This window comes from Gymnogyps californianus, chromosome 5 (assembly GCF_018139145.2).
Source record: "Gymnogyps californianus isolate 813 chromosome 5, ASM1813914v2, whole genome shotgun sequence".
NCBI classification, from domain to species: domain Eukaryota; kingdom Metazoa; phylum Chordata; class Aves; order Accipitriformes; family Cathartidae; genus Gymnogyps; species Gymnogyps californianus.
In genome coordinates, this window is record NC_059475.1 from 34,096,008 (window position 1) to 34,120,195 (window position 24,188).

Genomic DNA, 24,188 nt, shown 5'->3' on the forward strand with positions numbered 1-24,188 from the left:
GCAAATGGAACCAGAGAGGCACCATATGTTATCTTGTCCCTGGTTACGTAAAATGCTTAAGAGCTGTCATGTTCATGCCTGAATCATGCATCTACTATTGACAGTCCTGGAGGCACACATTCTGGTCAGCTTGTCCATTCCTTTCTAGAAGTACACAAACCTGCAGCATGTAAGGACTTTTATGACAATCACTAGGTATTAAGCAATACACTGTTGGTAGGATGAGTAAGCATTTAAGTTTTTATCTCCCACCATGAGTAAAACAACCTAAATATGCTTCCATTACATAACTAGTCTTGATACATGCAACAACAAACCCGTTACATTACACAGATGCTAAACAGCACTATTTCCACTACTTTGCACAACAGTTCATAGCAATGCCATGGTGTTCAAAATAGATACCTTGACATTTTTCAAGTGTGCTCTTTGTGCATAGGCTTGCACTAACTTAGAACCTGTATGTACACTGCAGCTAACCAACTTGCTTCACTATATCTTCATTGTCTCTCAGAGTTCCCACAGCTGTAAAGATAAGCAAAGTTAACTTAAATGCTACATATGCAAAGTTAACTTTTAAATGAATGTGCCTCAGCCAAGGCAGTCATGCACGTGTGGAGCACAGATACAAGTTGTTCTAGTAGTGCACATCTGTTCCTGAAAAGAACTGGAGGGTGACTTTTGCTATCTCATGCTGATAATAGTTTTCTTGGGTATTTCTTATGCCTAAGTCACTCTGCAGAGTCACCTGCACTTAGATACTTTGACAGCACAGGACAACATACGAAGTTTTGCACTGCATCCACATTGACAGCTCTTCCTTCCTTCTCCAACTGGGTCTATGATGATCAGTATATAAGCATAGGGAGCATCTTCTGATGCCTGGAAGTGGCCCCCATTCAGCAGCCTTCCCTCATAATCTTCCCTGGTAGAGCTATGGTGTGTAAAGATTCCAAGAGCCTAGCTAAGAGCAGCCACAGGAATTGGACTGGACATCAGAGGATGCTGCCAAAAAGTGAAGCTCTTTTGCAGACCTGCAGGAAGGCTCAGCATTCAAAAAGCAGGGGATGCTGGAGATCCACCCCAACACCTCTCATCCTGGGAGTACTAAAACTAAAATATCATCTAGAACACAGTAGCTCTCTCAGAGCAATTCTAAAAGGCATTGAGATTTCTATAACAAAGGGTGAAGAAAGGAGAAAAGCAAGTAGCAGCCAGGACTCAGATGGAGAAGCAAAAGGACCTTCCAAGTCAGTGCCAAGGTGGATACATGGATGAGGTTGCTGAGCAGCTGTGCTGCCTCACGAAGCAATATGCAAACTGATGCAAGTCTTGTACTGAGCTACGTTGGCCCTAAGAGAGGCACAAGGGGCCAAACAGTGCAGCCACTAACACAGGACTGACGAAACCTCTGCTTTATCACCAGGTTTGCCATGATCTGAGACATGACCTTGGATGAGTCACTCCACCTCTCTGTGCCTCTGGCTGCCCTCTGGCTAATTAGACTAAACTATTTGGTGCAAGGGCTGCATCTAACTACAGATTAGTTTGGCAGGTAGCACAATTGGTTACCGATACAGCCAAAAGCCGTCAAGCAAAACTGGAATACAGAGAGCAACTGTAGCCAGTCACTTGCAGAATTCACAGAATTCACCAATTTCACACGAAGTCAAAAAGGCTGCACAACTAGGCGGCTCTCAGCACCAGTCTCATTTGGTCAGTCATCTGTGTCACATGGATTCCCAAGTTTACCAAAGCATTTCTTTCAGGGAGCTTGAAGGGGCATCTCTAAGCCAGATACAAGCATTTGTATTTAACAGCATATTCAATAAGGTTCTCTGTACAGCACTTAAGAGTGAGTAATTAAAGGAAATATTACTGCAGTAGAGCTTCTCATTAGCAACCTAATTAGCCTTCTGAAAATAATTAACATTCCTTTCTATAAAGGGAACAGATGACCCATTACATCCATCAGACAAGCAAAACAAATGCCAAAGGTAATGGAGATTTGTTCACGGAGACAGCAAGAGAAGCATCCAGCAGCAGTACGAGTAAAAAGGAAGACGACGAGGTGCAAATGCTCATGACTCACAAAGACTGGACTATGCAAGTGGGTGTGCAGGACTGGTATGTGCCTAACTGTCTGATGTTGTGCATCCAGCATTCACATTGAGCATTTTCCTTCCTCTACCTCTATGACCCACTGATAATCCATCAGCTGAGATGCTGAAAAATTCCGCACTCCAATTTATTTTGAAAGCCAGATTTAAAGGCTCTCAAATTCAACCATTCACAGTCACAAACAGCTCTCTCCACATGCAAAAATTCCCCAAAGGTCATATGTTTTGACTATTAAAACACTCTCAAAATGCCCATTAAAATAAACCATGATTTAATGTCACATGCAGCGCATCTCGGTGGCCCACAGGAACGAGTGAGGTGACGGCTACGAACAGCATGAAGTACACTTCTCCAAGTTTCACAGGTGGTGCTCTGATCAGTTAACATGCCCTGAAAGAGTAAGGCATACGTTTCTTGATCAGTGCATCTTTGAAATCAGCGTGGGTGAGCAGAGAGTCACAGGCATCAGTGTTGTGGGATGTGTGTTTATGTATGGATGAGAGAAAGCAAAGAATACAGGTCAACATATCACTGCCTGGTGCAGCAAGGACTGTGGTATTATGACAGTTCGATGCACTGTTTCAGTGCAGGACAACAGATAAAGGAGAAATAAGCCACGATAGAGCTGAGCTTCCCAACATCCACATATTCAGGTAACATAGCAAACATAACAAATCATGAACTTTGCAGTTGCATTTTCAGCCATTTCTGTGTTTGATGTATATTTACATTTCCCTGGCAGGAAAGCTGAATACTCATAGCCTTCAAGTGTGATTGCAGTGAGGGTGAAGCTCAGCCATACAAAAGCTTCCACAGCTACATCACTATGGAAACCACAAATCCACTGCCTGCTCTGTTTGTCTACTTCTTTCGCTGATCAAAAAAAAAAAAAAAAAAAGTAAAGTATTCTTCCAGTTTATCTTTCCAGGTCTTCTCACTTCTGTCAAGACCACAGGAGGACAAACACGTTTTACCTGCTTCAGGACCAACTCTTTCTTCCTGGAGAGCCCTCTTTGTGAAACCTACCCCTCCTCTCAACCCAGCTGGGCAATCTTCCCCCCAGGATGCTTCCACCACTTCTTTCAGTGAGGACTCTTTAAACACAGTCTGAGATTTTATCTTAGCCTCCACAGCTTCCCTCAGCTTCTGGACTACGACAACTCCAAAGGTGGCTCACTCTAGGGCAAATCCAGCTGGCTGGCATAATGAGAAGCTGAAAACTGTTCTGGACACAAGTTATAGTGTCTTGTTTTGACTGAAGTATCATTCACTTCCTTTCCTCAAAGCTCTTTGAGAACATTTGAAGTGCTCTCAAAACGGGGTGGGGCACGTTACAAGACAGCTGTAAATGCAAGGGTTAAACTTTTGCTTTAAGAAGCCCATCATTTCTACCGCAGTTGCTAGTTACAGGTAGCTTTTCCACACTAAAAATCTGAATATCTCTCAGCAAAAGCCTAATAGCCAAGAGCAAACTCTGGAAGATGCAGAAGGAAAACGGGGAAAAATGCTCAAAAGTCCGCAATATGGCATGCATGGTGCAGCCTGCGTATGTGAAATGGCTGAAGGAATCTTCATACCAACCAGTAGGAGGCAAAAAGCAAAAAAAGAGTAAAAACCCCTGTGCATCTAAGTATGTGCATTTTATGCTGAGGAACAGCCTCTGAATAGCAACGCCTTCTCTCACACTGGGCACCTCTTACCTGAGCTCAGAGCACTTCACAGAAGAATCGGAGGAGAATTTAGTCTCTGCAGCTCCGTAAGTCCTGAGCGCCTCTCAACTTCAGCTGCCAATTGACAACCATTACATACACAAATGCCCACTAGTAAACGAGCTGAGAAGAAACTACGTATTTCACAGATGTTCCCAAACAGCCATTTAAATACACTCCTCTCCACTAAAGCACTCTGCATTGAGAGAAAAATCCTGCCTGTGCTCAGGGAACTTTTAGCAGATGACACTTTGGCTTCTCAGCAAGACAGAGCTAGGAACAAACTGACATAGTGTAAGTTCTCTTACAAAAACCAAAGCAATACTACACAAAAGATGCAGCCCCCCACCTCCCTTTTGCAAAATGGGCCAGAGCAGTCAGTGCTTCCATCTTGGTCCTAACTCGTTGCCCTCACCTCACAGCCAATTCCAGGCTAGCATTACCAGACGTGTCCCAGTTTTATTGGTGTTACAAGAGTTCCTACCAACAGCCCACAGGATGATCAAAGGTTACTTCTGTGTCCTCAAGGATGTCACAACAACGCACAAGCCAGTTTCATGGAGGACAAGCTGAGCGGAGTGGTGATCACAATCTGCAGGGTCATGTCCCCGTGGCTTTGGAAGCAGATCTGTCTGCATCTCCAGCAGACAGCATCCTGAACAGCCTGAGTGGATGGAACATACAGGAGGCATTGGAGGAATGAATAATTCATAGTCTTGTTCTGCTGCCAATGGATCTATGTTTTCTTGTGCTCATACGGCGCTCAGTTTTTGTTTTAACAGTAATAGGAGACGTCTGCGCTTCCTTTGATGGTTCTTTAGGGCAGGCGATAAGCAGCATTTGCTGTACTCACAGCAATAGTACCATACACAAGAGTGCTTGCCAGACACAGCTTTCTTCAGAAGTACTCATGGCTGCATCATTGACAAAACGGCTGGACCCATTCCAAGGCTCGGTCCATCACCAGCAGCCTTCCTGGGAAGCTGCTGACACTTACTTTGTCATAACCTTGCAGCACTGGTCTGGACTTTACTGCTCAGTAGATGACACTTTTTGATCAACTGAAGCCCTGTATTCAGCTATACAACGGGCAGCAAGATCACAGTCAGAGCTTGAGGCAGCAGCTGACCCTGCTTATTCACACTGTTAGCATTGCCACAATTAAGTCTACTGCTTTCCTTCAGCAGCTGACTGGGTCTGCTCCCCAGTCACAGAGAGGGACAGGGGTCTATCAGAGCAAAAATACCTACAAGAGTGGGACAACAGAATACCCTAGCATAGGATCTCTTGGGCACTACCACTAGGAGAGGGTAATGAGACCCCTGAGATAGGACAGGCTGAGGGAGGAAGGTGCTACATGAATCTGAATTTTATATATGTAGCACCTACATATTGAAAGCGAGTTCCCAGTTACAGATAAAGTACTGTGCATGACCTACCCACGAAACCTTATCCACAATAGGGAAAACAATACTGTAGCCTGAACTGCTGCAAGCTGTATCACAGCACCTGTGCTTAACCTCCTGTTAGGACACCACGCTGCATATTGCAGACACACAGAGCACTCTGAAAATACTGCAGGGTCTGGAGATTGTCGTTCTGGTCCCACAATGTCCAGCCCGTCTGCCAGGATCAATATAAAGTTTCGCTCTGGGATATAAATCACCCTTCCAATCTGATAGCATTTTACATCCACTCTGTTGCAAGTGTAACAGACTGCCATAGATACAGGACAGTGGCAAGATGAGCCTAAAAAGATTAGCAGAGTAACACACTGGTGAATCAGGTGCAGAGACTGCACTGGTTGTTAGGGCCAGGAATAGATTCCTCATCATCCGACTCACACCTGTGCTTTCACCACATGAGAGAGCAACCCTCTGCTCTTTACCTACTGCTCTGGTTTAGCTCAGAGATACTGCTCCACTGTCCTGATTGTTTTAACTGCCTCAGGCTATCTGAGTGTGAGGTTTTAAAGCGACAATAACACTGGAATAAGTCTGGCAATATAAATTACGAGCAATCAGAATGATGTGACTCAAAGCAGACAGAAATCAAGGGCAATGTGTGCAAACGGTGATCCTTCTTACACTTTCAGAAAGCAACTTGCAGTTTGAACCAATGGAAATAATGTCACATCTTGACAATCCTTTATGCACTCTACATACTTAAAATTTCAAAGGTCCCATCTACAACGCAGTCAGCTCTGTACTCAGAGAGCTGCTCTGGTTTCCTGGTCTACAAGTGCACTCCCACCAGTTTTACCCTCCAGCCCTTACCTTTTCTGGGGAGAAATCCTGGAGCTCTCCCGCTCTTTGGTCAGCTTCTGGTTCACAGCATCCGCAGGTTGACCGGGTTGCCTCCAGCAAGTCCAAGCCGTTTCAGATGCCAGCCGTTTTCGGACCAGGTGCTTGTGACCAACAGCTAATACACCAACCAGCTAGCCTTCCTAAACCAAAGAAGTACAGTTTAATCCTAATGAAGCACAGTGCAAGAGAGGCTTTAAACACTGAAAGAGCTATGTGTATGGATAGCTTAGCTCTGGTACACTGGGCCCTGGAAGACCTGACTTCTTCAGAGCCCCAGGCAGGCACCTGTACCTGCCCCTTGCCCGGGGTGGCTCCCTGGCAGCTGCCTCTCCTCTGGTGAGGCTGAGCCTTTCGACTCTCCACTGTCCTTTTGGATCCCAGCCACAGCAAACACACAGAGCAACTTTACTGGAGCCAGTGACCAAAGGTTCCTCACTGCTACCATCTCAGCCAAGGTCTCGGTTAACCCTTCAAGAGTCTACAGAAAGTGCTTTATCTCTATTTTCCTGGCCAATCCCGTAATTTTTGAAGTAAGCCTCACTGCTGACTCCTTTTCATCCCCATCCTCCCTCTCCTAACGTTGCCTCCCTATCTCCTCCACCTCCTCTCCTCCTCACTTCTGCAATCATCACACTTTTCTTCTTCTCCCTTCCCCATTCCGGGAGAGAGCGTGGCCTTTGTGTAAGCAGGCCCTTGCCACTGCCACCCATCCGCCACCCCAGCCTGTTCCTGGGGGCACCGGCGCTGCCTCTTCCCCCCGCTCCGGTGACCCAAATGCCTTTCACCTCCGTGTTTGGCTCGGGCAGCACAGCTGCATGACCCGAGCAAGTGGAGCCCGTGAGCTGGGTCTGTACTTCTCTTCGAGCGCTGACATTTAGGATGCCACACTCCCGATTTTCACAGAAGTCATGCCTCGAGGTGCCAGCTCCAACACACAAGTATCTAACATCATACTCGCGTCAGCCTCACAGATCTTACACACCAAGGGCTTGTCTACACATAGCATTTTTCCGGATTAATTGCATGTGAAGAAGTTAGAGCAAGGACATTTGTGTCAGACTGTTTAACAAATGGGATCTTCACGTTATCCTAATGAATCTCAGAGGTTCCGAGCACCAAAGTCCAACAGGAATTCAACAGAAAAACTTTCCTTTAAAAAAAAAAAATAAATAAAAAATAAAAAACCTACACTGTTTTTATTTAGATAACACTGAACTATAAAAACATTCCAATTAAAAATGCAGATTAAATAACTAATCCTCCCCCAACAAAACCTTCCCACCAAGATTAACGGGGCAATGAATAGCATAAAACCACTAATTAAATCAATGTAACATGGGTATTATAGAGACACATTTAGTACCTTCTGCCTATGCACTGAGGCTTGCATCTACTTTGGAGTCCTTCTTATCATGAGAAACAGTTGCTATTTTAACAGCTAGGTATTCGTACATCAAATTGGGAAAGAACTTGGTTGTTAGCTAGCTCTGGTATAAATTGTTCTAAAGTTGATGTTCCTAAAAATTATTTGCACATGTTCTATTTTCATTATATGCATTTCATCACATTTGGATATAGGTTTCTACTGAACTATTTATCAGACACATGCAAACAAAATTTTAAAAAGCGTTTCCCTAGAATCACAAGAACACTGAGAACGCTTTTTACATAATCAGATCTATTTGCCTATAATTTGATTTGTAAAAGAGTGATGAACAAAATCATTCAAAATAAGCAACTGCAACACACTCCCAACTCCTGCAATGCAGACATACGAACATTACAAAAGGCTTCAAGCCAACCTAACTTTAGGACAACGCAGTCCCACTCAATTCAGCCCCTTCCCTGGCACTAGCACTCAGGCCACCCATGGAGCTTCACAGGGAGCCAGACCAAGAAACTCATCAGCCATTTGAATGCTACCCCCGTGCTACCCCAATGCCTGTTAGTTCTCAGCTGTATCACCTCTCAGATCTGGCTCACAGGCCACCACCCAGCAGGAGTAAGTTCCTTTTTCAACAGGAAACTTCATTTCTATGAACTCAAAGTGCTGGGGAAACCATACCTTTATTTACACATGTATCTACACTTTAAAGAAAATAATCATTGAAGAAACTCTTCAATAGCAAAGCCTATGTCGTAACACACATGAGCAGAGAGGTAGAGTTGAAGATAAAGGTTCGACCTTAAAGCTCACGTGATTAATACAAAGCTTAAGCTGTTCAGAAAAGGTGATTTTTTTTTCTTTTGTATATAAATGAACTTCTTCCGTTGAAATACTAATGATTAAAAACATGTAATGTTCGTAGTAGGGAAAAAAACAAACAAACAAAAAACCAACAACAGTGGCGTGACCATTCAACTGCATACACAGAAATAGTTAAAATCTAAAATCCACTACTAGGCCAGACTCAGATTTCCCAAAACAGCACTTGCCCATGCTCTGACTGTTCCTCTGACACAGACACCAACATTCCTGGTGTCAGCAGGTTGGGGACTGCATATTAGCATAATTTAGCAGTAGTGCTCATCAAATGAGAATACAAAGAACAAGCAAACAAAAAGGAAAGCAAATTCCTGACAGGGAAGTGGTTACTTGTGCGTTCCTTCAACTGTCTATTTTAGTATTTACACGTCTTTGTTATTTCCGAAGTGCTCCAAAAAAGCAAGCTCAGCTCCATGCAACTACCCGGTGATAAACTGCCCAACAGAGAAACCAAGTCACAACACTGCTCTGTGATTTATCTTGGATTCTCCTGGGAAGAAAGTGCCAAATTTGGAAACAGAAAGCGAGCATCTGTCTTCTCAGAAACTCACCCTGCTCTGGCAGGACTTACACGGAGGGTGATGCAGATTTCACCTTCAACTGAAGTCCCAACACACCTCTTGATGAGGACTTTTGAACCTGCACACAGACCAGCTGTGATCTGAACATCTCTGAACCTAGACTGGTAGACAGAGCACAAAACATGGTAGGTTTGGCTGAGTTTCCTTCCCAAAAGGACTGAATTATCTCAGAGAGATACCTAGGGCATGCACAGCTACACAGTCCCCACCTCCTAAAAAGGAAATGCCTCTCTTCTGGAACAACAACAACAACAAAATAATTGGAAAAACAACTCTGTAAAGCAACAACTTGCAGTTACCAGAGGGAAACAAGTGACTTCCAAGGTTAGGTGCGTCCTTTCCCAGATACCTCCAGGTGGGTCCCCTATCTCTAATGAAAACTTCTGGCAAAGCCTTGAGAAGCACATTAGACCTCCAGAGATTCAGATTTCTTTTAAAAGCCATGCCACCACCCAACAGCTGAAGAGGCTTGGGCAGATGCCCGCACCCACATGCAACTACAGTATCTGCAAATGCTTCTGTGGCTATTTATCACCAAAAGCAGAACTGCGTTTAGTGTAACTGCCAAGAGTCTTTATTTTCTGTTGTTGTTATCCTGCAATCTGTCTTTAAAAAAAAAAAAAAAACACCAACCAAAACTCGGGTTTCAAACAAACACACAATCAAATTCCCTCGTGCTGCTAGATCTGTCTTACATCATTAGACTCTCATGTACTTTTTCCTCCGTGTACACTCATCCCTGCTTATGTTCCCTCCATTCTGTTCCTGCTAAGGCAATGAAAACGAACTAGCTGGGTTTACATTCAGGTTTTCATGCATTACCACAGCTCTCAACATTTTTGGGCCAACGGGCCACTGCAAGTGTTTTAAGCCTTCTCACAGCTTGCCACATATCCCTGCCATTTATGTTTTAATATAAATCTCTCACCCATTTTCTTATTTTCATGGTCCCAAGGATGAGCTACAGTCTACTTTCCGTAAGTTGTTGAACCATCAAAGACCCACAGACCCATGGGAGGGAACAGTTATTTACTTATATACACTTACATACACTTCATTATCTTTAAGAGCTCATCTAACATTTTTTCTGTTGATTTCAGGTTCTGTGAATACTTTTCTCTAAACAGGTCAAATTTGACCTCGCAATATGGCAGGTTAAGCAGGAGGCGAGTTAAAAAGGAGCAAACTCCACCTACACTTGCTTTATGAAGAAGTACAGAACACGTTATATTATGAAAGCAAACTCACTGGCTTTTTGGTAATTGAAGGCAGGGTACTGTTGCCTAGCAACTTATCTGATTACCAGTTTCTCAAGTATCACATGCACACTTAGATATGTTGCATAAAAATGTCTCACTTTTATCCTGCCTAACCCAATGGGAAAAAAAAGGGGGGAGAAAAGCTACCAAAATTAATGGCTTTAGGCTCTCTTCTGGCAAAAGAGAAAGTACAAGATAGTAGGTCAAAAACAGGTTAAAACATTAGTATTCCTGAATTTTATTCCTGCCTTTTTCTGGCTTGCTGAATGTGCTTATACAAGCATTTTATTTTATCTACTTGTCTGCAAGATGACACTAATAATATCAGCCTCACAGAGACACACTGAAAATTCATTAATAGGGAGATTCTCAGATGAAAGATGCAGTGGAAGTGCTGGTGTTAGCACTTACAGCTTTTTAGTACTCCAAACATTGCTAAGCCCTGGTCCAAAGCGTAGCAAATTTTAATCATTGTCATGACATTGTCCAGTCCTTGTTTCTCAAACAAGGATCTCAAACCAAGAAAACTACATTTCTCCCATCAGAACATGACACTTTCCTGTCTTCTGTGTCTGACACGTAGCTGGGAAAAGAAAAAAGAAAACAAAGAAACTACTCCCACTGCCCCACACACAAGGTAGCATACCCCAACTTGAAGCTGCAGTACTAAGCACTATCGCAGCTCTTGGAGCTCACACCATGAAAATCAGAGGTGAATCAAAACATGTGCATACATGACATTTTTAGAAATCAACATGCTCTACTTATTGATCTGATCTTTGAAAAACTAATTACACTGTAGCTAATCTATGAAAGAATTAAGCATTTAGTTGCCTTTATGGTGAGCCATAATATCTCATTACACAAACACCAAACTAAGGCATTGTTTCCAAAAGGATATTACTATCTAACAGGAGGAATTGGATTCTAGAACTTGACTTTTTGCACATCCACAAGTTATATGTCAATATAACATAATAAACTGCCCGCTTTATATATGCACTTGAGTCTTCCAGTGCAAAGAACGGGAACAGCTTAGCTGCCCAGGGTGCTCCTGATACCTTGCTAGCCTCTGTCAGCTCAAGTGACTGAAGCTGATGTTTTGGAAACTCAGTATCTCATCAACATGCTAAAGTATTAAGCAGCAAAGCTTAAAACCAAAAGCAACAACAGCCAAGTTCTATATTGCTAAGGAATCATTACATTACCTTCACAGCGGCTCCTCTCTTCCTAGTAGACATTCAAGCATTTTTGTAAACTGTGCCCTACATCCTGTGGCTCTTGTGCAAGTCCACTTCCAATTAAAAGCTTAATTGTGAGATCTGCCTTGGAAAGAACTGCTGGATCAAAATAAACCAAATCACATGGTATCTCCCATGCCACTAGGGGAAACTACATACACATCTTGAAAACACCACAAATCACAAAAAGAAATAATTCTTCCTCTAGAACTTACTGGAAGCATCCTTTCCATAAACCTCCACTGACATGAAATACAAAGAAAATACATGGGCCAAAGTGTCCCATGGGTTAAGCAAGCCCAGCTTTGCTAGGCTGGTTAGCAGGAGAGGAAACAGCCAAATACACCACTATCATCAAGCACTCTCCGCCACAAGTAGCTAGGAACCACTCTACCTAGAGCTCTGCATAGACACAGCCCCAGCCAAGATTTCTCAGCCCAGATTAGGCTGGTGGAGCCGAATGAGTTTGACCATCTTCTGTGCATGTATTATGGGTGAAAACATTCAAAACAAAACAGACTCCCCATCCCCAGAAGGCACTCAGCAGTACACACAGCACTATGCCACAGCTACCCATGCTAAAGAGAGAGCTTCCCCCTTCAGAAATACTTCATCATCTCCTCCATGCTCCCAGCAGAGTCAAGGAGAATGGGACAGAAAGGTGCTCCACAGAAGTCCTTCATATAGGCTACTTTCAATATATGGTGCACCTGAGAGCAAAGATCCAGCAAGGAAGGAGTCAAACAGCAGCTTCACCACTCTATGCTATCAACACTTACCTAACAACTACTAATGCTTGGATCTTATGCAACGAAAGCAAGACAGCATGCATTTGTGGTAGGGAAGATTCCCTCAGTCGTTTAATCCAGCTTTGACAGAAGCCTGTGAGGGCGGGGGAGTTTTGAAGTAAGGTTGTGGTGAACTCTTGTGCACTGACACTCATAAAAATCCAGAACAAAAGAAAGGGTAACATGAAACACTTCTCTCTTTTATGCCATGATTACACACCTCTGAACTAGTAACTGATAGGTATTCTCATTTAGATATGCCTACAAACAAATCTCTAAAGCAGTCTAGCTTTTATTTAGCCTCTACAGACATGTTAAAGAGCAGTGCACACCTGCAAATACATGTCTTTTACACTTGTTTTAGCTGGACTGCAAGGTGCATAGGCTCTGGCTTGCACTAGACGTTATTGGGTGTATCATGTACAACCAGGAACATAGCGCTCTGACTAACCAGAAAGAGCACGTTGTTCCCAATTGGCACAGATGTTGGTAATCTGTTCCTGCAGAGCCAAAGCCTTTGCCCAGTCTGGCTTTCTTTCAGGACTCTTTCTGGTTGCCTGCACAACCACCTTACCTAGGAGCTCAGAAACCATCTGGACACTCCTGCCTCACGTACCATCACAGAAATGTGAAAAGCAGACCAGTTTATTTCTGATGTACAAGGCAAACCAGCCCTCTGCTCCCCCACCCAGTCTGTACTGAGCCTACAGAGCTAAGAGCAAGCAACACGGTCAGGCGATAAAGTCACCAAAGAATACAAAAATAAATCCAGGAAGCAGATCTGAGAAGTAAAAGGGGATCATTTACAAACCCATACCAAGCAAGCCACAAGCAGTAATACCTTTTATGTCAGAAAACATTAGCTACCTAGACGATCAATCTTTCAGAAGAAGAAAAGGAAAAATACCATACTTCACCTTTCACAACAGGCAGATTTTATTTTGAAAGAGAACTCCCACTTGTATTGTTCAACTTCACGTCTGTCACTCCAGATCCAACCCAGGAACACCTTTGTTGGACGCTGCTTTGTTTGCAGCTATACAGGAACACACAGGACAGAAGGGACCACATACAAGTTTGCTCAGGTTCCATTTCCCCATCTCCAGGACAAGGCTGTGGCACCTGAAAGCTTACCAAGGTATTGAAACTGCCTATGGAGGTAAGCAGTGCTTCCCACAAAAGGGAGGTGAGGAGTGGGAAGAGAGGCTTTTCCTGCCTCCTTCTGGCAAACAATTTCTCTATGTAATTGACCCATTTTCTACAGAATAATTAGCCCTAGGGAATGAAGCACTGCTGCCCTTTAATTAGTCATGTTGTTACCTCTCTTGTCTTACCATGTAATAGCAGGCTGCCTGAGACTGAAAAAAGAAACAAAACAAAACAACACAACAACTTAATTTCATTTTCTCAAACATGGCATTTATTAAAGGCAATCCAGAAACAAAGAATCCTAAGGTACAATTGGCAACAATAAAATTTCCCATTAGTTCTATGATTTCATCATCAGAACAAGCAGGTCTCCTTCATGCCACTACCCTTTAAACCTCCTCAATATATTAGGCTTCTCTTTTTTAGGAGCTTTTTCAGGATACTTTCTGTTCATCTTCCATGAGGAAAAACTTCCTTCTGCTGTCAGAAAGTTGAACAACAGAAAGGACTCTTTGCCTAAAATCTAGTCAAACCTCCTGCATATCACAGTTTATTAAAATTTCATGCAGTTTCTCGCAACAGAGCTCAGTAACTTGGATAAGGACAGAAGTCCTTTAGTCTAAGGAGATCAGATTTGCATGAACAAAGAGTACAAGAAATCACGCCACAGCCAGCGTGGCAACTCCAAAACTGGCAAAAGGACTGTTCAAATGAGTCTCTCACAGATGACCCTTAGTGACCCATCCCGTGCTGTAGAGGAAAGAGAAAACCTACAAAGTCTGGCCACAGACTCTGTGGTAAGTACGATTCTGAGGATACAAACAAGACTTGCCATCAAAGCACGTGATGACAGCAAAAAGATGGTTTTTTTCCCCAGGGAAGAGTGAACAGTCTCCTCTCCCTCTCCCCCATTCCCCCAAGACCTCCTCCTTCCTGGCATGCTCAATCCCCGATTGTAGCTCATTTCTAATGCTTCAGAGGAAGGCAAAAACTAAATTCATCTGGCTAATTATGCCATGAGAGGCAATACCCTTCCTGGACACAATGCAGTGACTGCCGGCAGCCCTGAAGCACTTGAGATGAGTACAGTCATTGTCTTAACCAAATGGACAGGTATTACAAGCACATTTGCAAAACAACTCCTCCTCTCCAGAGCTCTTGATGTGTGGGAATAAGTAGATCCACAAATTACAAGGCCAAAGGGATCCCTACATCTTCACTCCTTAGGACTTCTCCAAGATGCTGAATTTAAGCATAGATTGTAAAAAGATATCTCAATTTAATGACTCCACCACCTTACCCAAAACCTCTTCCTGTCTTACACTCAAAGTCAGGAACCTGCATCTCCCTTCAAGGTTAAATTTGCCTTTCACTGCTCGGCACCACATCACGTTATGACACTGCCAGCAAAACCACAGAGTCCCCACTATCAGGTGTCATTTCCATATGTATGCAGAAATCTAGGTTACTCTCAACCCACATGTCAATAAGCTATCCACAACTCTTGTTTTACCCCCCTTGACCATTTCTGTAAACTGCTATGGGATCTTGCCACAAGAATGCAAGTTTGAACTCTCCTGACCAAGCAGCTCGTTTTCTGCCTCCACCATCACCCCACACTAGAGTGGGAACAGCAATACTGACCAAGGCTACGGACGTGCTGCCAGAGCCTCAGCAAGGAGATGTTTTGCAGTCACAAGCAGTACTACCTCAACACCTGCTTGACCCTCCATTTCCCTTCCACCAGACTATACTACTTCCTTTTTCCTGTGATCAGAGGATCTCAAAATGTTTCACAGACATTGAATAAGCTGCTTGTAACACTTCTGCTGACCTTTGTTTAGGAAGCCGCTATAGCTACTAGTTAAACCAAACGATTTGGAGTTAACTCTTGTGTTTCAATTTGACATCTACCTGTGAAATGCCACCTTTCTGTACCTCAGTTTCCCCTTCTACAAACAGGGGGACGCCCGTGTTCTTCAGTGGGAGCCTCAACACAGAACTATGAAATTTGCAGACATACGCACAAAGCTCCTCAGGGAGAAAATACCTACTTTCAAATCAAGTGAACAATCTTAATTCATTCACAGTAGCAAGCTGTTGTCACCACACACAGAAAAACCAACATCCCTGCATGGAAGAGATCATACCTTCTCACTCGGACTAGGCGCTGGGATTCAGGAAGGACCTTCGGGGTTTGCCGTGGGCATCTGCGTCTTACAGACTTCCTACAGGGTTCTCCTCAGTGCTGGCTGAAAGCGGCTACAGGCATTAACGATTCCATGTCAGTAAGCCTTCCGCTTCTGTTTCCTAATAATTTTGTGGTAATTTTTCTTTTCAGGACTTCCTATTTACCACCAAACAGTAGCTAGCCCCATCTCTAACCGATGCCGTACATATATTAATGCATTTGCGTTCCTGGAAACCACAGAACAGAGCTCTTCGGGCAATCTGTTCTTCTTGCAAATCCCCAACACACACAGCTCTGGCAGTCACGCCGCTGTTACCACCTTGTCTGCAAAAAAATTCAGCTCCTGCAGGGACTGCTTTTTCCTTAGAATTAAGAGGTAAACAGGACAAACCTGTCAAATAAATGATGTCAGAGAACAATACAAAATATTTCATGTGACAGTTTTACTGCTTCTGCTATGTAATTAGGAGTCTTAACAAGTTCGTACTTCTCTGGTAATCTTGGACCAGCAATGCCAAACACTCTAAGAAGTCCCACTATAACACTCCAACTCAAGAGGAGAGGGACAGGCCAGGCTCCCAGCATCGCTGCTCCTAAGCATCCTAGAGACAATTTTCAAAATCCTAGCACAAAGAATGGGGGACAGAAGGAATCAGATTTTCCATTTCGCCAAAATTCAGCTATTCTGAATATTTTTCCATACCAAAAATGGAACAAGAACAAACATCTTGATACTAATTTAAAAAAAAAAAAAAAAGGAAAAACTCTTATTTGCAGCTGATTGTAATATCCGGGTCCCTGACCTCTGGGCTTTACACACATGAGCAATTCACAAGGTTGCAGAAAAGTCACTAAAAGGACCACTGCCAGCCCGCACCTCCCAATTATGCTCTGCAAATGCTGGGCTGCTTCAGATCTATTTCTCCTTTCCTGGAATAAAGTTTTACTGCAATCATCACAAAAAGATGTTTCAAAACACTTCATTTTTGTCAAAAAAGGGGCACTTTTCAGTGAAAAGCGGCTCCAATTTCAACAACTCTTCCAGCCTGCCCCCCCAGAGCCCCGAGTGCCTCCCAGCCGGGCCGGGGCCTCCCGAGCAAAACCCCCGCAACACCCGCCGCTCGCCCCGACGGGCTGCGGGGGGCGGCGAGGCCCAGCCGACGGGGGCGGCGCGAGCGGCGCCCCGGGGGACGCCGCTCCCTCAGGCCGCGCCGCGCGGCCCCGCTCCCCGGGAGGGGGCGACACCCCGCTCCCGGGCCCCGCCGCGCCTTCCCGCGGCCCCCCGCGGGGCTCGCCGGCGGGCGGGGAAGCTGGCGCTCCGCCGCGCTCGCCGCCCGGGCACCGCCGCCCGCCTTTGTCTCGCTCAGGCCGGCGCCCGCCCGGCTTCCCCGCGCAACGCCCGCCCGGCGGGAAGCGCGGCCGCAGCCCGGCGGAGGCGGCACGGCCCTCCTGCCGCCAGAAAGCGAAACCAACGGCGCCGGGCGCCAGCCCCCTCCTTCCGCCCCGGGCAGCGCATCTCCCGCCGCCGCCGCGCGGCAGCGGGGAGGCCGCCGAAGGCGCCGCGCACCTACCGGTGGGGCGGGCGTGGGGGCGGCGGCGGGCCGCGGGCAGGTGCCGGTGCCGCGGCTTCTCCCCCCCCCCCCCCCCCCCCCCCCGCCGCCATCCCGGCCGCGCCGCGGCTCATCGCCTCACCGGTGTCCATGGGTGCCCTGCGGCCGGCGGCGGCGAGAGGTGAAGTGTGCCAGTGACACTCGCCCGTAGTATGGATGCGGGTGCAATCTGCACATGCTCGCTTCCGACAGCCGGCCTGCCCCGCCACCTTCCCTTAACTCTTTCTCTACTGCCCCGCACTGCCTCCCCAACGACGGGGCGGCGGCAGCGGCCCGGCCCCCTCGAGCCTCCCCCCCGGGCGCCGGCACCGCGCCCTCCCGCGGAGGTGCTGCCGGTTTGCTGGGTCCGCAGCCGGGGAGGCCCTGCCGGGTGGTCCCCCCCGAGGCCTGCCGGGACCAGCGGGGGGGAGAGAGCCTAAACCCGGCGGGAGGGAGCCCACGGGGGGGGAGACGTGCCTCCCCCGGAGAACCGGACCCTGCCGGTGTGGGCTCAGGTGTGTGGCGGGAACACCCTGCATCAAAAGAATCGTAACCAGCAGGTCGAGGGAGGTGATTCTCCCCCTCTACTCTGCTCTCGTGGGATCCCACCTGGAGTACTGCATCCAGCTCTGGGGCCCCCAACATAAGAAGGACATGGACCTGTTGGAGCGAGTCCAGAGGAGGGTCATGAAGATGATCAGGGGGCTGGAGCACCTCTCCTGTGAAGACAGGCTGAGAGAGTTGGGGTTGTTCAGCCTGGAGAAGAGAAGGCTCCGGGGAGACCTTCTAGCAGCCTTCCAGTACCTAAAGGGGGCCTACAGGAAAGATGGGGAGGGACCCTTTATCAGGGAGTGTAGTGATAGGACAAGGGCTAATGGCTTTAAACTGAAAGAGGGTAGATTTAGATTAGATGTAAGGAAGAAGTTCTTCACCGTGAGGGTGGTGAGGCACTGGAACAGGTTGCCCAGAGAGGTTGTGGATGCCACATCCCTGGAAGTGTTCAAGGCAGGTTGGATGGGGCTTTGAGCAACCTGGTCTAGTGGAAGGTGTCCCTGCAGGGGTGTTGTAACTAGATGATCTTTAAGGTCCCTTCCAACCTGAACTATTATATGATTCTATGAAAAAGCTCCCAAAAAGCCTGGAGTGTTTGCTCTGGCTGGGCGCATGATGTGGCAACACTTCTTGGCTGGTGACCCCACGGTATGGGTTCTTCATATTTACTCTTCTAAAGAAATCCATAACAAAAACAAATTAAAAACCCAAGCAGCTAAGGGATATAACCCCCATGCGCCTGTTGTTGAATCTGGATGCTGACAGGACATCCCTGCAGTGCAGGAAATCAAACACAACTATCAAAGGAAATATTTGCAGCTTCACTGTTAGAATAGTGAAACATAATCTCTACAGGAAGTGTTTTTCCACCCAGAAGGATCTCTTCAGATTCAGAAAATTGCCCGAGGAAGAGGAGTAAGAAAATAAATTTAAAGCATAGGTAGTAAAATAAATTAAAATCATTTCTCTTTCTACATTAACTCTTCAGCAGCATGAGAACACAGGAGAAAAATACCTTTCTCTAGGATTAGAAATTGGGAGATTGCAATCCTGAGCTAGAGTTCACGAGCAAACAAATGACCCTTCTGTACCTCTGGCTTCCCTCTGAAAAATGGAAGTGACAGCAGCTCTGTCCAGTGAGGATTAGCTAGTTAATGCCTTGAAGTGCCTTATAGTCTTCAGACAGAAGTGAGGGACATTTTTAGTTTTGTTCCTTTACAGAGAGAGAAATCAAAGTATTGTGGGGTAAAATGGCAACCTCAAGTGACACAAACTCAGAAGTGGCAACTGATCCTGAGTCCAGAGCCCTGTGTTTAAGCAACGCCCTGCCTTTCCTAATTAGCTACTGACTTTGGGCTCTTCTCTGGTCTTCCTGGGCCTCTGATGCAGTCCACATTTTCTTTCTCACAGGCACCAGGTTTCCTGGTCTCTCCTGCTTCTGTAGTACCAGAAATGATGAGCTCATGTTTTTAGCAGAATAAGGATGTTTTTATGTCCTCTGTTTGATGACTCAGCGTTTCTGATATCAATAATAAATGGTCCCAATGATGAGGCAACATCGGATCTGTGCAGGCCCTGAGGCAATTATAATGAAGGATTCTCAAGATGTCTGGCCGCAGTGACTCTCTCAAAGGCAGGTATTCTCTCGAGAGGCTGCTCCTTCAGCCCCAGAACTGCAGGGCCGGCAGACGCTGCACACTCGAAAAACGCCGCTGCTTTGCATAGCTCTGCGTAACCCAGGAGTGCCCGGGTTACTGGCTGGCGTTCCCATCAGCGTTCGCCCAGGGAGCTCTGTGTACAAACCCCTGTGGCTGCTCCGAGGATGCCACAATGCAGCAAACAAGCCTGTCACTGAGTCACCTGATTGCACAATCTCACTGCGAGAGCTGGAGTGTCAGAAAGATGGAGCATTTTAAAGGGGAAATGGAGAATAATGCACAGCTAGCCCTACCTCAGCAACCGAGCTGTGCAAGCTAGGACAGCACTGCATGTGCTGGTGACCTCAGGCTGGATGAAAAAAAACCAATTGTTTTATATATATTTCAACAGAGCTGAGAAGGAAAATGCTAAGATAGCTAAGGCATCTTTGATGTTCTAAGAAGCACCTTTAAAATACCGTATCTGATTAGGCAGCTACAGAGGACAGCAGCTTGATGCAGTGCTTATGTATTTATTGTGAAATAGCATCCTTTAGAAAGCACTGAGGACCGTGCTAGAGACATAGTCGAGAGAGAGCGTGAGAGAGATCATTTCACAGTATGAGACAGCATGAACATTTCACAGCATGAGAGGAGAGAATGCCTTACAAGGAGCAGAGGAAAGGTCAAAGAGAAAGGAAGAAGAGAGCTAAGAGATACTCACCTACGAGAAGGAGAAATCAACAGCCAGAGATGGACCGGAAAAAATGAGAAGTACATGTAGGGAATACATAAATCTGTATTCTCCTGTCTAGTCACAGCAAGCAGAGAGAGGAAGGAGGAGGTGAGGAGAAAGGAGAGGGCTCCCAGAATGAGAAGGGAGGAAGGAGGAGGCAGTGAGGCAGGGGTGAGGGGAATGAAGACAAACACTGTACTGTGCTGAGGGGACAGGCAGGAGGGAGAAATGTCAGAGCGAGCACCTGGTGATGGGTGCTGTACACCTGAGAGCTTGTTCAGTTCTCCCCAGCTGCATTAGCTGGTCCAGAAAAGCTGTTATTTTTCTGTCCAGCCTTGTTTCTTTCAGCCTGAGCTAGTAATGGAAGAGGAAAAAAACAATGGAGTTGAGATTATAATACAGTGAAAGTGGGAGTAGGATAAACCTCGGGGACAAAGGAGAGAGGATTTCTAGAACTGCCCTTTTGTCAGGCATTCACCAGGAGGCGTGAGCTCTCCAAGGCCTGGTGCCGGGAGCAAGCACCATTCTCTGCAGAGCATCCAGGCTTGTACGCAGGAAGCTGGCTCCAAGATGAACAGAGTTTGCAGTGACCTAAGTATGCTCTAGCCCCTCTGCAGCCACTTGTAAACAGGCACAGGAGGTGCAGCTGATCTTATTAATGATCTCATAATCCCAACATGCGTGCGTTGCCTTTATCTGGAATAACACAGATCATATGTAACACCTGATGTAGTTCCTCTATATGTGTGCCCAAAGCCAGCTCAGATGTCTCTGCACCATCCTGTCTGGTTCTGGAAGGGTTTATTCATTTGGGTGCAGCATCACACCTGACTGTATGGAAACATCTTGGAAAGTAGCATAATCATATTTGCTTGCTACTATACTCTTGTATCTGGGCACACTAAGGAGTGCAGTGCAGCAATACGCAAGCTGGTTCCTCACTCATCCATTTTGTGTCTGGCAGAGCTTACTCCCTCACCGTAATTTGTGTTTTATTTATGGCACAATTGTTACAATGAAAAAAAATTACTTACTTCTTCAGGAACTCTTTGATTTGGTTGTTACACTGGTATCTGAGTGCATCACAAATATTGCTGCCAGTGTATTCATTCCCAGTGAGGTAAGATCTCCCTCTGCAGACTGGGGTTTGAAGCTCAGACATGTTACAGATAAAAGGAATCATAAATTTGAGATTCATAGCATCTCTTTTTCCCCAGAGAATTTAGGTTTATACGGCTCCTTATATTTACATTCCAGTTGTGGATGCTCATCCCTTCTGTAAATCCAGCCTCAGTCTAGAAAAAGGAGCACCTGGAAAATCAGGAACCTCCATTAGTCTTACCAGTTTAGTCCAAGTGACTTGTCTGACATTGCTTAGGAACTAATGAGGAATGGGATCCAGCTTTCCAGAGCAGGGCTTAACCACCTGGCTCATTAAATCACCCTTACCCTAATTTCCTGTCTCACTCTCTACATACCAGAGGGTTCTGCAACAAATGAAACGGGAATCTCGCCTTGTAACACTCCCCATTCTCTACCCAGCCCTGGTTCAGTCTGACTGCAGCCAGCCAGCCAGTGCATTGAAGGAGACACCTAGCATGGAAAACTTCATCACAATTGTTTAAAACCTCTCAAGCTGAAATCAGGGTTTTCCCATCCTTGGGGAGGTTTGGCTTTTTCTCTCCTGTTTGCCTGAGGAGGTCCTGCAACTGGGAATTGGGAATTTCAACTCCCTGGGCATATAGAATAGAGAGGAGATGCTCTGTGTTTGTTTAATAAACCCCTCACAGATGTACATCCAAAATACAGGCTTCTCTGTCAGGAAACTGAGGAACAAAGAGCAATCTTGAAGCTTGCAAAGAAATTAAATTTCTTTTTTTTTTCTGTGGGGGCCCCCATCACTGTGGTGACAAATGTTCTTCAAATCCCTGACGTAGGAAGTGCATTTTGAAGAATACCACAAATCACATAATGTCTCAGATCAGCTTGCATAGGTCTTCATACAATAACATGGAAGTTGCTTCCTTTGTCTCTTTCTGGTGAGGGTAGAAAAACTACAAGTCGTGGATTTTCACTGCCTTCACTCATTCGGTGAGTTTATTGAAGAAAACGTGAAGGAAGCTTTCAAACATGATTCCTTCAAGCTGGAGACTCCCTGGTCTGATGGGTTCCTCTCTTCTTTCTTTTGCTTGTAGCAGGGGCTTCCCCCCCCCCCCCCCCCCTTGTAGGCTCTATCAAAATATACTTGGGTTGTTTTTATGGCTTCAGACACTAACGCCATATTCATCACTCCTCACAAGTGCTTGATTCACAAAGGGATTGAGGCAGGAGTTACGTCCATGCACGTTCTTAACGTCCATGCACGTATCTCTGTCCAAAATTGAAGCCCTCTAAACATTTGTTCGTTTAACCGTGCATGTGCCAGTCTGTGCCAGTAAAGTGCTGTCCTTGGGATCAGCCTCAAAACGTTAAAGGCTGGGCAGCAATCCCCAAGGTACCCAGAGCTATTTTTGAAAACTCTGGCCTTTCTCTCTGGGATTGCTGAAATCATTCACTTACTCAGAGCATATTCTTTCCTCTAGATATAAATTGTAATAGTAAATTTGCATTAATATTTAGCTTTGCGCTATCATCTGCTTTCCTTTAAGACATTTTTCTGTAATAGATACCTGCCATACCTTATGGCTTGGTGAGAGCTTGGCTCTAAACCTAAACACGGTGGATAGGAAACTTTTACTCCTAAGAGCTGCTACTGAAATGCCATGCAGCAAAGCATCTCTTACTGTCAGGGTAGCCTGTTTAGGAAAGCCCTGTCCAGGGGTGTTCCCGTTCAAGGTATCCATGGGAATGAATGTTAGCAAGACATTTTCACAGAGACTGTCAAAGCTTTTGAGTTTTCTCTGGGATGTTGTTCAGGGATCATCTCTTTGAACTGACAGATAAATTGCTCGGCAGAGCGCTAGTATCCTCCACTACCTCCTGCCACCTTTGCCTTCATGTGGATTAGATGCCAGACGGGTCCTTCAGAACAGAGCAGCCTGAGACTTCTTCTAGAACAAGCAGCAGGCAAGATTTACCAGAGGCGTGACTGATGTCTGACTAAGTAAGCCTGTATTTGCTTGAATTCTTAATAAAAATATATTAAAGAATCCCTCATGGTTTCTATTTGGGATTCAGGGGCAGAAGAAAAGCAAATACCATGTATGTGGAAATTACAGATCCTGAAGGGTTTGGAGGCAACTCTGTTTTCTGTTATTTTGCCAGATTTAACAAAATGCACATGTTGTTCTGGGGAGAGGCAAGCCACTATACAAAGCTGAACATGTGCAGTCCAACTCGATCCAATAATCTGTTTTGTGGAGAAGTGTTGCCCACTAAAAATGCCAGGAGGCTGGAGCCCTGGAGACTTGGGTTGTGTTCACAGATATGCTCCAGGTCTTCTCAATGCCCTCAAATTCACCTCTCTGTTTTTCTGTTTCCCCAGCTGTAAAAGAGGGAACACATTTCCTTTGCTAGAAGGCTTTGAGACACGCCAGTAGAAAGCAGGATAAGCAAAGATGTGTTACGTTTGAAGGGTTTCTAGAATGCCAAACAACCCAATGCTAGCACTTCACTGACACATCTTGTAACTCTGAGCTAGCTAAGAAACTGAGACAGAGAAGAGAGAAGGCACATGATTTACCTAAAATGCTTTTGAATGTCAGTACCAAAGATGGGATAATTATAATAAATAATTCTATTTCATATAGTGTCTCTGGTACATATTATACTGCAAAATATAATTGAGAGACTAAATATTTCTGGAGCTGCAGTTTTTATTTATACAACGCGACATGTATGCGAAGTGCTCTGCAACAGTAAAATGACAAGTGTCTGCTCCAAGTCACTTACTATACAATTCTCAAACATTAGTCAAGTAGTGATAATAAACCAGGGAGAGGAGGAGAATGGATGAGGGGAAATGATGGAAAAGACAAGGGTTACAATATAAAAAAAGATAAATGAAGAAGGTTGGGAGCAATTAAATAGTATGAATGAAATTGAAAAAGTGTTCCTCTGAGAT

General features: G+C 45.4%; 1 protein-coding gene across 1 annotated transcript in view; it reads right to left on the reverse strand.

The window, feature by feature from the left end:
- TMEM229B (transmembrane protein 229B) overlaps window positions 1-17,360 on the reverse strand; it is a 34,719-nt gene extending 17,359 nt beyond the window's left edge. The window contains exons 1-2 of the mRNA XM_050898036.1: window positions 17,304-17,360; window positions 6,107-6,276 (exon numbers count right to left, since the gene is read on the reverse strand). The gene's annotated coding sequence lies outside the window, so the exon portion shown is untranslated. The remainder of the gene's footprint in view (window positions 1-6,106; window positions 6,277-17,303) is intronic.
- Window positions 17,361-24,188: the final 6,828 nt, after the last annotated feature.